General features: G+C 43.5%; 1 protein-coding gene across 1 annotated transcript in view; it reads left to right on the top strand.

Annotated features, from left to right (window-relative positions):
* The window catches only part of Cntnap2 (contactin associated protein 2), a 2081518-nt gene that overhangs the window by 1579108 nt on the left and 490248 nt on the right, over window positions 1-12162 (top strand). The window lies entirely within an intron of this gene.

The following is a 12162-nucleotide window of genomic DNA, read 5'->3' as shown; positions in this document are numbered from 1 at the left end:
GGTCAGTGCGACGAGGGTGAGCATTTAGAACTTGACTGACACATAATTGATGCGTTCATATTCCATTCTGAGAGAAAAATAATGAGTCATGTTGACAGCGTTGATTTGTATTATAACAGGTGCCCTGTAAGGATGGAGGGAACAGCCAGGGCAGGATGCAAGATGCAGATACCTTAGAGGGGAAAAGAGAGAAGGCAAACATCTGGTGAAGGCTTTCAGCTCCCAGGATGTTTGCTCTAGTATATGGGGGGCTGGGGGAGGGGGGGCAGAAAGAAAGGGAAAGGACCCTTTGTTCTCATTGCCTCCAAGTGCTTGCCTGTCTCCTATCATACTCTGAATTGTTTATAGCCCTGATACAAATCAGTTCAAGAAAGATCTATTTTGGGTTGTTTGCATCCCTCCGCTGGCTTTTGTCCTGCTTCACGGTGAGTGACTAAGGAAGGCAGTGTCAGTCACAGATAACGAAAATATCAGCTGTCCTTCTCTGGAAAAAGAAGAGAGGGCCTAGAAGTTTAGCTAGAAGAATATAAACCAGAAGAAAAAGCCTAGCCAACCTCCTAGAGGTCAGTCAGTGGCAGAGCCTCCTGTCCATTTCTGCTCAGCATGGCTGCGGGAAGCAGAGCCCTGGATCTCTCTGGTAACCAAACCTAGGTTCCCCAAGTCCACCTGGAGTCACCATCTGCAAGAATGATGTACAAGATAAATTCATTCTACCTCTTACTCAATAGCCAATTCTAAGACTACAACATGATAGGATTTTCAGGTAGGAGGTCTACAGACTTAAGTTTGATTTCTTTTAGTAAATGAAAAATATATATATACACGTGTGTGTGTGTGTGTGTGTGTGTGTGTGTGTGTGTGTACTGTTTACATCAGTAATTTAGAATCAATGGATGTTACTTATTTAAAACTTAAGTAGCTATCATTATGTTCTATTTATTAAGATTAATTTCATAAATATATGTGTCGGTGTGAATGTCTGCCACTTGTGTGTGGAACCCTCAAAGGCCAGAAGAAGGGATGAGATCCTCTAGAGCCAGAGTTATAGGCTATCTAGTGTGGGTGTTGGCAATTGAACCTGGGTCCTCTGCAAGAGCAGCAAGTGTTCTAAACCATGGGGCAATCTCACCAGCCCCTCATTATGTTCCATCTCTGGTTTGTTGTGAAAGAAAAATTCTAAAAGCTAATTTTCAATTTTGTTTAAAGAACACATCTATACTCACACATACTGCACAGAGAGTGGAAGCTGAAAATGGGAAATGTAAGAATGATAAGTGGCGCTGGTTAGCAGCACTGGTTGCTGCACAGAAAGGTCATGGCCACCACTACCCCAGTATCAGTATCAGAGCTTTATTAAAAGGAAGAGGGGTGGGGGTGGGGGAACAAGAGAACCAGGCCTGGGGAAGGAGCACATGCAGAGAGAGAGAAAGATAGTGGGGGGAAGAGAGAACAGAACAGAGAGAGAAGGTGGGGTCCAAGTCAAGGCTCTTTAAGGTGCAGGTGGGCTTATAGAGCTTAGCCAAACATGTGAAGGTTTGTGTGACCACGCCTAGTGTACATAATCACCAGTGCACACTGATAACGTAAGACGCAATACCACTTGTCTAGCTCCTGAACTGCTCATGTGGGGTCATGAAGCTGGGTAGAATCCCTACAGAATGGCATAGGCAGTCAGGTCTTTTTCATTCTGTCAGTTCACTCGTCTGTTGTGTATCTAGCCAATGTCAGTTGAAAACCCACATGACAGAGATTCTGCTGGGTCTTGGGGATGAAACAGCAAGTGGGCACCAACAGGAAGCTCTGCCCTGACTCATTTTTCCTTTATACTGGGGATGTGTCAGTCAGCAGGCTTGGAAGACTCTCTGATCCACTTGTCTCTTCTGCTCTGATTCCCTGGCCCTTCAGGAGGCTGACTTGGCACAGCCAGAATACCATTACCATCATCACTGTTCAATTCTTCTTGCCCTACCTCGTAGGAGCATTGAGAAAGGCAGGGAGGGGAAAATCTAGGACATGCCTCCAAGTAAACCTCCTTGTTTCTAGACGTCATGCTGGGTGCAAAGGAACTATTGACAATAGAAGATGCTCTTCACTCACAGGCAAGGTGCAAACCAATTGTAGGAAACGACATAGACATGTGGTCACCAAGACAGAGTCAGTGCTTGGAAGATGTGTAGGACACAGCTTGCTAGTGTGAGAAATTTCAGCACTAGCTGAGGGAAGGAAGGGAGGAGTCAAGAATGTCCTCAGAGAAAGTGACATGCTCAAATGAGAAATAGGGGTTCTCTGGTTTGATGTTCTTGAAGGGGAAGCATAAATGAGCACAGCATGTGTGGGAGCTGTCAGAACAGTGGGGGTGTCACGTGGATAGAGGTTAGCCAGGCAGTCCTGTGCAGACTGCCATGCGGGAGTGTATGAAGGAAAGAAGGAATCAGAAAAACGACATCACAAAAGTCTTTTTGTTAATTGCTTTTCTATTGGTGTAATACAACACCATGACCAAGGCAACTTAAAGAAGGAAGGATTTATTTTGGCTGAAAGTTTCCGAGGGAGAAGGGTCCATCACTATCACAGCAACAGGCAGGCCTAGCAGCTGAAATAGAAAGCTGAGAGTTTACATCTTAAGCCACAAGCACGAGGCAGAGTGAGTGAAACCTCAAAGGCTGCCCACAGTAATGGACTTCCTCCAACAAGGTCACACCTCCAAAGCCTCCTCAAACATCTCCAGCAGCTGGGAACCAAGTATTCAAATGTCAGAGATGATGGGAGACATTCTCATTTAAACCACCACAGTCCTTGAAAACCATGAGGCATAGATTGGAAGGACCAATTGAGAATGAAAGGATATGTGTGAGAGTCTTGTGAGCTGGTAGCTATTGGGGCCTGATGTTTACAATCGTGAGAGGAAAAAAGAGGTCCATGCAGGTTTGCTTTTGCACCCCTTGAAATGGAGGGGCAGCAAACCATAGAGACCAAGTAGTCTAGGTGGAGGCGGTAGACGGTGAGTTCAGCTTTGGGAATATTAAATTGGAGCCACTAGCCTAGTATATGCAATCAAGCCAGAATGTACCATTGGTGGGATTTTAGGGTAGAAATACAAACTTTAGAGAAATGCATGTGCCTTTGAAACCTTCCGAAGAATATAACTGAATCCACACCGTGGAACAGAAAGCTTAGTATGGCTGTACTGGTTCCATCGTCTCTCACAGACCTCCTGGGCAAGCTTTGGAGGAACTGTAGCATTTTAGATACTCAGAGCCTGTGTCACTGCCTTGTTCCCTCATGACCAAATGGCCACTAGGATACCCTTCCCACCACTTGGCTTCTGTAGAGTTCACCTAATGCCATATAGCATAAGGTTCTGTGTTTGGGACAAATCGAAAAATACAATATAAGAGAAACTATTAAGTGTTCTGTAACACAAGAGACCAGGATTTCAGGCTCATCCCAGGAATATACTAGGCAAAGGATCCCTGAGTAGATGCTTTAAATATCTGAAGTCAGTAGAGATATTTCTGGAATCCTCTTTCAAAATATTCAGGAGCAGTAGAGAGAACTTAGCTTGAAGCTGAGGAGATTTACTGCCTTGGGAGAGTCTAGCCTCCCAACAACTTGATCTGTCGGTATACTAAAAATAAATCATGACTGAAATGCTTATTAGAAATTAAATCGAATATAGAAAAGTAGACATTTAATGGGTTGTGTAATGTAGGATGCATAGTCATTGGCATTCTCTGCATGTATGTAGGGAGGTGTGAAGTTGCACAACTGTGTTTGGGTATATATGTGTGCTTTATGTGTAGATACACACATGTGTGCAACTCAGTGTATGCATGTGTGTGTATGCATGTGGTGGTCCAAGGACAACCTTGGGTGTCGTGTTCCTCAGGGTGACTGTCCACCTTATTTTAAGACAAAGTCTCCGACCGGTCTAGAGTTTGTTGATTAAGCGAGGATGGCTGGCCCGATCCACCTCTCTGCCTCATCAGTGCTAAGATTATCAGTGTACATCACCACTCCCAGATTGGCTTTTCTACATGAGTTCTGGGGACCAAACTCGGGTCCTTGTGCTCCCACAGCAGGCACTTTAATGGTTTTCCCAACTGCTCCCTCTCTCCAGCTCATATGAAATTCTTTCATGTGGCTCATGTTGCATTTCCCAATGTTTCCAAGTGAAAAATCGGAAATGAGCCTTTCTGGGAAGTGGTTCCTCCTCTCTCTTGCCTGCTCTGCAGTGGTTCCTCCTCTGTCTTGCTTGCTCTACAGTGGTTCCTTCTCTCTCTTGCCCAGCTCTGTAGCAGGCTTCAAGCCAGATTCTTATCCCCTCCCTGCAGATGTTATGGAGATGCTCAGAAATCAGGGAATTATTGAGGAATGTTTTATTTTGGTTCCTAGCTCAGTACCCCCAGAAGGGGCATGAGAGGTAGGCTCTTCAGCAGAATGCACCAAGCCCTTGCTCCTCTCCCCCTCCACTGGACATGAACAAGAAAGACTTTCTCAGGGGTAAAACATTGCAATCCATGGCTTGTAAGGCCTAGGTTCAAGTACATGCTCTGCATTATTGTCTGTGAGCCTGCCCCCTCCCAGAACAGACAGGAAAGCTGAATTTGGGCACCATTGCCTCCCCAACTAGGAAATGTGAGTGGGGAAGAGTATCTAGGTGAGCCTCTATGCATTCCCGTAATCATTGTTGTTACTTCTTTTACTGAGAGATTCAGGGAAAGGAAAAACTAGTATGTAGCTGCAAGTACAACTCATGTGGGAAATCACTTTGAATGTGTTGTAAGGTAAGAATAATGCTCTGTTGGCCTCTATTTCAGACTGCGTTCAGCCCAAAAAGAAAGTTACTTCTTCCCACAGGCTTACTTCAATAGCAAAGACTTGTTTTATCCAGTGAACAGAGACTCAAATGAGTGTGAAGTACTCCTATATCATTGCACCCTCTGAAGACCAGCTTGGGATATCTGATTTTTAAAACTGCTGCCGTTGTTGCTGCTGCTGCTGGTGGTGGTGGTGATGGTGGTGGTGGTGGTGTGTGTATGTGTATGTACATGATTTATGTGTAATAATGGGGCAGAGGGGCATGACAAGTAACGTGTGGAGAATACTTTATGGAGTCAGTTCTTTCTTCCCACCTTTATTTGAATTCCAAGGATTGAAGTCAGGTCCTCAGATGTATGAGGCAAGCAAACATACATACCTGAGCCATCTCACTGGATCCTGACTTAAGTTTTATTATCAGCAAAATGGAATCAGATAATACTTCCCAAGTCACATAAAGGTCCTAATGTGTGTTTAGGACTGCATTCTTAAAATTATAGTGGGATATGTCATTTTTATTATTACTTGAATACCAGACTGAGTCCCAGCTAAAATCATTACAAATTTCTAAAATTGTAGATGCATAACTTAGGACTCAAAATTAAAAAAAAAGACAGAAAGACTAGCTATAATGAGCATCAAAAAGGCTAAAAACCACGTCTCGTGTTCCCAGACTAGAGCTTTCACATACTATTGTGAAGATATTTCCATTGTTTTTATCTTTGAGATAATTTGTTAGTGCTGCAATTTTAACCAGCTATTTGAAAATGTTAAATTCTAAGTTTAAACCATAGACCACATGTTGTATGTCTAACACTAAAGAATATATTGAACATTTACTTTTATCTGGCAGAGTAAAAACATACAAATGGAGCTGAGATAAATGAGATTGTAGCTCAGAGCAGGACAGGTCTCACAACAAAGCCATCATGGCCTGGGAGTCCTGTAACTATCTCCATAATTGCCTGATTAGCTATGCTGTGAGAAGTTTTGCACAGTTATTTCTGGGATTGAATGTGATTTAACATTTATCATTTACTATTCACAGCAATAGTCAATATTCCCACCTACCATGCCAGAATCCTAATTAAGTGAGCATGGGTCTCAGCTAAGTAGCCACTGCTGGGTAATTCCCGGTCTCATGCAGCCCAACTCAATGAGCGAGATCATCGCCTCTGAAATTAGCCATTCTGAAATAGAATTATGGGTGAAGGAGCATCGCTCTCTGCTCGAGCACCCTTCTCTCATTGTGTGGCTCACATTGTAGAATTTCTGCACAATTGCAACCTGGCCAAGATGACACAGGCATGGTGGGATGGAAGTGAAGTGAAAAGCCATTAGATCAGTCTCCCTGGGACAATTAACAAGCAGTCCCCCCCCACACATTAGGAAGGCTGATCAGATGCTAACCAGTTGAATTCTGTTTTGTTCCTTCTGAATGGAATCTGCTTTTCTGTCAGGCATTTGCTTTCTGGGCTGGAAACAATCCATGTCCAGCCTCCCCCAGAGAGAAGTTTATCCAAGGGTCTCCTCCACATTTCAAAGCCAGCAAACTGCTTTCCTTTGGTCCAGCTTCCTACCCACGAACTAATTGCTGAGTATCTTCAATATTTCAAAAAGTATTCATTATACATTTTCATTGTTTATAAATGACTTCATCTCATCTTTTTGCTGACATTTTTCTACAAAGTTTTCAGATGCCTTTTACGTGAACTGAAATATTTATGAGTGCAGTTTCATCTATCTCATTGATCAGATAATGCTACTGGGATCATCCATTGTGTGTCAGACATGATTCTAATGACTGAAATATAGTATGTCAATTAAATCTCACATTTGTCCTAGGATAGAGGACAATCATGTCACCATATAGGTGAGGAACTGGAGTATCAGAGAGGTTAATTTACCTGGACACAGGGCTAAGAGTTGGTGGGAAGAGATTCAAACCCAGAACAGACAACTCCTCATGCTTAGATAGTAAGACACACACATAGATAGACAGAAGGACAGACAGACGGAGAGAGAATGAGAGAGATGGCAGGATTTATGCATTTTTTAATTGTGATAAAGAAGAAAATAAGCCATTTTAAGTGTTAATTAAGTAATATTAAGTATATTAATTTTTTGTACCATCATTACCTTTCATTCATCTTTATAATTCTCTCATCTGGTGAAAATGAAGCTCCATGCCTATTAAACAGTAACTCCCCAATCCCCCTGAGAACAGCCATTTTACCTCCTGTCTCTGTGATTTCAACCACTCTAAGTGCCTCTCATGAGAGAAATTATAAAAGATTTTTTTTTTTGTGACTGGCTTCTTTCACTTAGCATAATGCTGTCGAGGTGCATGCATCTTGCAACGGATATCAGAACTTTGTTTCTTTTTCATAACTGTGTCCAAGTCTCCACTGTGGGGATCAAACGTGTTAGCTAATCATTAACTCAGCTGTGAACAACTGAGTTGTTTCTATATTTGTAGACACATTTGGGACATCAAGTAGTTCCATAGTGAGCATGAGTGTATGATTTGTTTTTTTGGCTATGTGCTTTTATACACCTACATGGTGCTCTTGATGTTTGTGTGTGAATGTCTTGCTGTTTTAATCTTACAAGAGAAGGATTCTTTAGGATAAATGGGTTTAAATGATTCCTTACTGTTGAATCCTGAGCCTGTAGCTTGCCAGTTCTGTGACCTTTAGGAAGTTGTAAGACCTCACAGTGGTTCTTTCTTGGTCACAGAGTTGAAGTAGGTACCACATGGTGGAGGTGATGTTGACTATGGATTGTTATGTTGAGATGATCTGAAATCACCTAGGAGTCAAACCTCTGCACATGTCTGCAAATGAACTTTCTTATTGGGTTAATTGAGCTGGGAAGATCCATCCTAACTGTTGTTGTTACTACTCCAGGGACTGGAGTCCTAGACAGAATAAAAGGGGGAAAGTGAGCTGAGCACCAGCATTCCTCACTCTCTGCTTCTTGAATGTAGATGCAATGGAACCATCTCCTCACACTCCTACCCGTTCCTTGCCCTGGTAGACTGCTCCCTCAAACTCTGAACCAGTATTAGCCCTTCCTTAAAGTGCTTCTTTTTAGGTGTATGGGTGTTTTACTTACATATATGTATGTGTTCCACAGCATGCTTGATGCCCAAAGAGGGCGATAGATCACTATGGGTACTAGGAATTGAACCCATGTCCTCTGGAAAGGCAATAAATGCTTTTAACTGCACCACTACCTCTCCAACCCACCTGAGGATGCTTTTGACAGACATCATATTCTAGCAATAAGAAAAATGACCAACACAATGAAGTAGAGAAGAGATTTCAAGGAGAAGTTACCTGTAGACATGAAGGCCTTCCTATATTTTATTAGAAAATATTCAACATACATCTGCTATAGCTGAAGAAGCTCATATCAAGAAGCACTCATATACCAGGCAAATGTGCGTGTATGCACACACACACACACACACACACACACACACATACACACCACACACACACACACACACACACACACACACACACACACACACACACACACTCAGGCAGTTACCTTTAGAGTCTTCAAGAGCAGCGGGCTCAATCTCTTCCGCTCTAGCCTCAGGTACCCAGCTCTGTTGTGATCCTGATGTTGATAGTGCTTTGCAAGACTCTGTTCTGCTGCCCCTCCCCTGACCATAGACTGAAAGTCTATGGCCATCACAGATGCTCTTATGAACCAGAGCAGGTTTCCTACTCAACCCCTGTGCAGTGGAAACTAGACCAGACCACACCATCAGCAGATTTGAAAATTGGAGACGAGGAATTGTCAGACTGGCAGAAGTGAGAAACTGCTCCCCAGAATAGCTAAACTTGGAGATCATTCAAGAAAGCCAATTTGAAGGCTCTGCCAAGCTCCAGTGGTGCCCTCTGCAGCCATCAGCCTTACTGTAGCATCTCTGTGCATCCAGGGGCAGTCCTACAGCCCCTCCAGATTCCAGAAGGACAGAAAGTATCCCTGACTCCTACAGAAAGAACAACTATATCTTGTCTTATTGGTGTTACCAACTCTGATTTCCTTTAGGAAGAAATTCTAAGTCTCAGCCACAGATAGCTGTTGCTCTCATTTGACCTAGAATAGGCCATCACTGGGCTGTTGCCCAGCCTCTGAGTGCATCCTCATGTCCCAATGTCCTCCTTGGATAACATCTCTGCAAGGCTAGCATGCCTCAATGTGCTCAGTGGTAATATGAGTCTGCTTTTATTTTATGGCCTCTCCCTATTGGGGAAGGAAAGGGAAAAGTTCACTATCTCCTTCTGCTAGTTGTTTAGGGGAAATCTTGGGTAAAAATGGAGCCCCATCTCTTTAGATGAAGATGACTTCTCAGAGATAGAGTCATTTAAATATGATTCACTGTGGAGAAATGTCCTCTAATATCACCCAGACAAGACTCTGCCTGATTTACATCATTACAGCAAAGGCACACTTCACATGGAATGTGAAGCTTCCTGTTCTGACCCCAAGTCTAAGAGCAATCTAGACACATCTGCCTGACAGGTCTAGAAACAGAAAGCCATGGAAGTCACTTCCCATAATCTGGAAACAATACAGTGGTAGTAGTTAAATGCTCTTGGAACCCTCAGCCCTTCATATTGCTCCCCAAAGAAAGAAACAAATGCAGCACCTACACCCTTGGATTTTAAGATAAAACACGCTGTCCAGTGGAGGAAGGAAGGGGAAAGAAACCCAGACAACAGATGTCTGCCGAGGACTTTCCCTTATAAAGAGTGAAATGAACAGAAACATAGGAAATCCCATTACAGAAGAGAAATTCTTTCAGACAAGGGGAAGGTCGTAGTGGTAATGTACAATCTCCCCAAACAGTGCCAGCAACTAGGAGCTAAGTATTCCCAAACAGGAGCCCAGGAGGCCATTATACATTCAATCTGCAACAAACTACAATACTGCCTTGCAGCGTGATGCCCCTGCAGAGTCTAAAGAGCTCAGTCCTTTCGAAAGGGCACAAGCTTTTTAGTGTGTGTCAGTGTTAGCAGCTCCAGATAAAAGTTCCTGTGCTCTCACTGGGGATTCACACTAGGACATGGAGGAGGAAACACCAGCCAGGCTCACCCAGACAAGAACAGGATCACTGTGGCTCTGTGCTTCCCTCAAGCCCCTGTGCTCCTCTCAGCACTGAGTTAAAACATTTTGTGGCAACAAGGATGGGGCAATGTCTCTCCCAGTTTCTAGAAGAAGCAAAAAGATGATATATAATCTACTGTCTGTGGCATATTCAGGAGCCAACCTGCTTGCATGGCAGAGAACCTTCCTGACACATCATGGATTGTACCCTGACAGGAAGGTAATTGGACCCCAGAAAGATGTCAGCAAAGTGTCAATATGGTTTGACCACAGCCCAAAGTAATATTAATGACAGCACAGAGAAAGAGAGAGAGATGAATCAGGTACACGTCTATCTGTCAGCTGTCCAGAAGGCCACAGATTCCGGAAATAGATGGAGCCCACTAACTGAAAGTTAAATGGAATAGATGATGTGGTCATCTTGAGAGAAACAGAAGGATGATCCAAGAAACCATCCAGAGGACAGACTTTATTTCCTACCCTCAGCCTGCTGTATGAGATCTGTTGTATGGTCTAAGAAACAAAATGCATTTGGCCCCCAAATCAGTCATGCTGCAGGATGAAATTAAAAAGCATGTTGAAGCTGGAGCAATAGGTCAGTTGGTAAGGTTCTTACTTTGCAAGCAGGAACACCTGAGTTCAATTCCCAGAACCTATGTTGAAAAAGAGGAGGAGGAGGAGGAGGAGGAGGAGGAGGAGGAGGAGGAGGAGGAGGAGAAGGAGGAGGCCAGCAGCAGCTAGGTGTTGTGACATTTATAACCCCAGAGCTGAGGAGGTAGAGACAGGCAGACCCCTGAGGCTTTCAGGCCAGCCAGCCTAGCCTAACTATGTGACCAGGTCCAAGCCAGTAAGAGACCCTGTCCTCCCCCAAAAGAAATAAGATAGTTCCTAGAGAATGACACACAAGATTATCTTCTAGCTTCCACAAACATACATGTACATGTGCCCAGACATTGCACATATATGTGTACCTGCACATACATTAACATGCACACACACACACACACACACACACACACACACACACAGTGCATATCCTTGAGTTAAAGTGCTAGTAGGAAACTTTGAAGCATGACATCATTGTGGTCAGTGGGGATACAGCCCATTTGTATACTATTAGTTTACTATTTGTCTACTATTAGCTCCCTGAGAGTTGAAACTCATCATCCCTCATTCCCCATCAGGTCAGTCACCTCATTCCATTGTCCCTGAGTATGTTCCCATGGATGCCCCTACCCTTACAGTTTCCCAAGGCCACTGCTCTACACAGCACCAAACTGTCACCACTTTCTTACCACGCAGTCTCCTCCCACAGGTCCTCCACAGACACCCGGCCATCTCATCACCTTGGCCTTCTTTTCAGTTCTGAGTGATGATGGTATTGCAGCAACTCTCCAGGTTAACACCTTGACAGTACCTTGGGGCACCCCTCTTTCTGGACCCACAGTTATCTCTGTCTGGCTTTTTATAAATATGTGCTGGTTGATGAGGTTTCTAGTGTGTGGCTGCAAACCATTGATCTAGAGCAAAACTGAGTTGCTTTTAGTAGAAAAATATATATTAAGAGTGTTTTATATAAGAAGTGCCCTCAATCTGTGAGTAGAAAGAATAAACATTGTTAACTTGACAGGAACTAGAATCATCCAAGATACAAACCTTTGAAGGATGTACTAGATTAGATTAATTGAGGTGGGAAGACTCACTATAAATGTGGGTGGTACCAGGCTGGGGGTCCTGGGCTGCACAAAAAGAAAAAAAAAGGAGCTGAGTGCCGGCCTTCATCTCTCTCTGCTTCCTGATTGTATGTGCAATAAGACTTGCGGCCTCATGCCTTGCTGTCATGACTTCCTGCCAGGATGGGTGTCTGTTTCCTGACTGTGTGTGTGTGCAATATGACTTGTGGCTTCATGCCCTGCTGCTGTGATTTCCTGCCATGATGGGTGTAACCTCAAACTGTGAGCCAAACCTTTTCTTCTTATGTTGCTTTTGTTGGGTATTTTGTCACAACAAGAAGAGTAACTAATACATCCATATACTTTACACACAGGGGTATGCACATGTATTGTGTAAGTATCTTATATTCCTATCACATACATACATATATACACACACAATGCACATACACACACACACACACACACACACACACACACACACACACACACTTATATATAATCTTATACTGATGATAGAAGTCTGATAGTTCTCTGTAGC

This window comes from Peromyscus maniculatus, chromosome 3 (genome assembly GCF_049852395.1).
Source record: "Peromyscus maniculatus bairdii isolate BWxNUB_F1_BW_parent chromosome 3, HU_Pman_BW_mat_3.1, whole genome shotgun sequence".
Classification (NCBI taxonomy): Eukaryota; Metazoa; Chordata; class Mammalia; order Rodentia; family Cricetidae; genus Peromyscus; species Peromyscus maniculatus.
This window is presented reverse-complemented; position numbering and strand designations above follow the sequence as displayed.